General features: G+C 30.4%; 1 long non-coding RNA gene across 1 annotated transcript; it reads left to right on the plus strand.

The window, feature by feature from the left end:
- The first annotated feature begins 1,231 nt into the window (after positions 1-1,231).
- On the plus strand, positions 1,232-4,403 carry LOC119611242. Its single transcript, XR_005232054.1, has 3 exons — positions 1,232-1,640; positions 1,696-1,751; positions 4,129-4,403. It is a non-coding gene; the product is annotated as an uncharacterized LOC119611242 (long non-coding RNA).
- Positions 4,404-4,666: the final 263 nt, after the last annotated feature.

Here is a 4,666-nt window from a genome sequence, read left to right on the forward strand (position 1 = left end):
ACTATAGTCTATAGTCTCCAGACTAGTCTAGCCTATAGTCTGGACTATAGTCTAGTCAATAGTCTGGACTATAATCTAGTCTATAGTCTGGAAAATAGTCTAGTCTATAGTCTGGAAAATAGTCTAGTCTATAGTCTGGAATATAATCTAGTCTGGAATATAGGCTAGTCTATAGTCTGGAATATAGGCTAGTATATAGTCTGGACTATAGTCTAGTCTATAGTCTGTACTATAGTCTAGTCTATAGTCTGAACTATAGTCTAGTGTATAGTCTGGACTATAGTCTGTTCTATAGTCGGGTCTTGACAATAGTCTAGTCTATAGTCTAAACTATAGTCTATTGAATAGTCTATTCTATAGTCTGGACTATAGTCATGTTTTTACAAAAAGTACTTTACTTCATTGTTTAAAACGAAATATTTTGTTAAACCCTAATAAAAAGTATACAAAATAAATATTTTTTAATTACTTACCTTTATTTTTTGTTGTTGTTGTTGTCATTGCCTTCTTATGTTACAGCAAAAACACAGTTATGTCTAAAATGTTCCTCCATATTCCTTGAAGATGAAATCTATCTTCTTTAAATAATTGTAATAACAACAACATAATATTAATGCCTCCTCTTGCATTCCCACTGACCTACACACTCATTCTATTCATAATTCTGCCGCTGTTTGTCTGCTTGCGAAAGGCCATGGAAACCAAAAAAAAAAAAAAACGACCACATTTTAACAATTGTGCTTTTTTTCGTTTTTTGAAATGTTTTAACACTTTTTTCACTAATTTCAAAAACACTTTTCACAAATATTTTTATGTGCAAATATAAATTAACAATTTCTTAATAAAATACAACAAAAATATTTTAATATTAACAATTAATTAACGCGTTAGATTAATTTAAACGGGACTATTAACCTTAAACAACCGAACACTTTAGAAATTTATAGAAAACTAAAGAAGAAGACAAATAACTAAAGGAACAAATGACAATTGTATTTGTAATTGTTGTTGTTTGTTATTACTCTACTAGTAAAAGAGCAAAAAGCAGAAGACAAATAACTAAAGGAACAAATGACAATTGTATTTGTGATTGTTATTGTTGTTATTATTAGTCTACTAGTTAAAGAGCAAATAATAACAATAACAAGAACAACAACTGCAACTGCAACAAGTGATGCTTTTGTTGTTATTCTTATTTTGCTTTTGTTTTCTTTAAATTTCTAAAGTTTTCGGTTGTTTATTGTCAATAGTTCTGTTTAAATTAATCTAACGCGTTAATTAATTGTTTATATTAAAATATTTTTGTTGCATATTATTAAGAAAATGTTAATTTATATTTGTATATAAAATATTTATGAAAAGTGTTTTGTAAATTAGTAAAAAAAGTTGTTAGAACAGTTTCAAAACCGAAAAAGAACAAATTTGCCAAATATTGTAAAGGCGGTCACAGTTTTCTGTTTCCAGAGCCATGCGTAAGCAGACAAACAGTGGATGAGTTATGGACAGAAAAAGAATGTTGTTCAATGGGAGTGCAAGTATATGCAAGTGAAGCATTACTGAATACTATGTTGTTGTTGGCGGCAAAATGTGAAAAAAAAGTAATAGTGTTTTTTGCTGTAAAATGACAACAACAACAAAAGGTAAGTTGCTTAAAAGTACTTTGTTTACATTTTATTAATTTAACAATATTTTCAGATCTAAACAGTGATGGCTAATTTGGTAGCAAATACTTTTTGTAAAACTATCAAGAGGTGACATGTCAATTTAGGATGACAATAATGCAGATTTTTTTAGTGAAAACAAAGAAATTCTTCTTCAAAATCAGATTTTTAATAGAAATATTTAATGAAAAAAATTAGTAGCTAGTGGGGTATATAGTCTGTAGAAGAGCCCATAATGTAGACTATAACCAAGACGAATGTCCAGTCTATACTTACAGCCTATAGTCTAGATTATAGTCCAGAGTGTAGAATCTAGTCCAACCAACAATCCCTATAAAATAGTTTAGACTATAGACCAAATAACAATACAAACTATAATCTCGACTGTAGACTAGACTATAATACAGACTATAGACTAGATTATAGTTCAGAATGTAGACTATACTATAGTCCAGACTATAGAATAGATTATAGTCCAGACTATAGACTACACTATAGTCCAAGTTATAGTCCTGACTATAGACTAGATTATAGTCAAGACTATAGACTAGGTCATAGTCCATACAATAAACTATATTACAGACTAGATTACTGTCCAGACTATAGACTAGATTACAATCCAGACTTTAGACTAGATAATAGTCCATACTATAGACTAGATTATAGTACAGAACTAGACTAGATTATAGTCCAGACTATTGACTACAGTATAGTCCCGACTATAGACTAGAGTATAGTCCCGACTATAGACTGGATTATAGTTCAGACTATAGACTAGACTTTAGTCCAGACTATGGACCAGATTATAGTCCAGGCTGCAGACTAGACTATATTCCAGACTATAGACTAGGTTAAAATCCGGAATATAGACTAGATTATAGACTTGATTACAGTCCAGACTATAGCCTAGATTACAGTCCAGACTATAGAATAGGTTATAGTCCAGACTATAGACTAGATTATAGGCCAGACTATAGACTAGACTATGGTCCAGACTATAGACTGATTATAGTCCAGAATATTGACTAGAGTATAGTTCAGACTATAGACTAAACTATAGACTGATTATAGTCCAGACTACAGACTAGATTATATTACAGACTATAGACTAGATTATAGTCCAGACTATAGACTAGATTATAGTCCAGACTATTGACTAGAGTATAGTCCAGACTATAGACTAGATTACAGTACAGACTATAGACTAGATTACAGTCTTACAGAACATACGATAGACTAGATTATAGTCCAGATTTTAGACTAGATTACAGTCCAGACTATAGACTAGAGTATAGTCCAGACTATTGACTAGATTATTGTCCAGACTATAGACTAGATTATAGTCCACACTATAAATTAGATTATGTGTCAGTCTATAGACAATAAACTAGATTACAGACTAGATTATAGTCCAGACTATAGGCTATATTATAAGCCAGACTATAGATTACATTATAGTTCAGACTATTGACTAGATTATTGTCCAGACTATAGACTATATTATAGTCCAGGCTATAGACTAGATTAGATTATGGGCCAGTCTATAGACCAGATTATAGTCCATACAATAAACTAAATTACAGACTAGATTATAGTCCAGACTATAGGCTAGATTATAGGCCAGACTACATTATAGTTTAGACTACTGACTAGAGTATAGTCCAGACTATAGACTAGATTATAGTTCAGACTATAGAGTACATTATAGTCCAGACTATAAACTAGATTATAGCTCAGACTATAGAGCATATTATAGTGCAGACTATAGATTACATTATAGTCCAGACTATAGAGTAGACAATATACTAGATTTTAGTCCAGTCTATAGACTAGATTACAGTCCAGACTAGATACTAGATTACAGTCCAGACTAGATACTAGATTACAGACAAGGTTGTAGATTATAAACTTGACTATAGTCCAGACTGTAGTCCAGACTATAGACTAGATTATAGTTCAGACTATAGACTAGATTATAGTCTATATAGATATATAGATATAGACTAGATTCTAGTCCAGACTATAGATAAGATTACAGTCCAGACTTTAGACTAGATTATAGTCCAGACTATAGACTAGATTATAGTCCGGACTTTAGACTAGATTATAGTAAAGACTATAGACTAGAATTTAGCCCAGACTATAGACTAGAAATTATCTAGACTATAAGTAGACTAGACAATAGACTAGATTTTAGTCCAGTCTATAGACTAGATTTCAATCCAGACTATAGACTAGATTTCAGTCCAGACTATAGACTATTATAGTCCAGATTATAGACTATATTATATTATAGTCCAGATTATAGTATTTTTACCACTGTATATTTAGTTTTTGTTATTTTGCTCATAATTTAATTTTACATTTTGTTTTGTATTGCTTAAAGCTCATTTAACAATTTCCCCTAAAAAGACTAAAGATTCTTCAAAACAAAAAATAATGCTAAAAAATCCTTGATATATTACAGTTTTTTTATGCCAATGATGACTGATTTAACCTTGAGTGTATAAAAGTTCCATTTTTTGCTTAAACTTAATATGATTTTTTATTACAACATTATTAACACTCACATAAAATTAACGAAAAGAAGTGTGAAAAATACTAATATGACGGAAAGCAGGAAGGACTTGTAGAGGAGGTGGGTCGATGGCAGGACAAAATGACAAAACGTTTAATGGAAGGAAAGTTAAGTTAAAAGTGAAAGGAAGGGAAAGGAAGAAAAGATAATGATGGCAAAAAAGATAACATGTAAGTAATTAGGAAAAAAGGAAGTATGTTTTTAGGGAGGGAAGATATTAAAGGAGAGGGGGAAGGCTTTAAAAAGTCAGAGGAGAATAAGAAATGTTGAAATTTAGTGAAATTTAACATAGAACTAAAGAGCTGTTTAAAAACATAAGCTTTTTCCTTTGGTAGCAGCTTTATTGAAAAATTATGGCCTAGTTTTAGGCTTATTTGTTTACTATAAGAATTTATATTTTGTTCAGCTTTTATAATTGAAAAAAGAT

Source organism: Lucilia sericata, unplaced genomic scaffold (genome assembly GCF_015586225.1).
Source record: "Lucilia sericata isolate MDLA Ls3-8-SP2 unplaced genomic scaffold, ASM1558622v1 Contig001396F_arrow, whole genome shotgun sequence".
Classification (NCBI taxonomy): Eukaryota; Metazoa; Arthropoda; class Insecta; order Diptera; family Calliphoridae; genus Lucilia; species Lucilia sericata.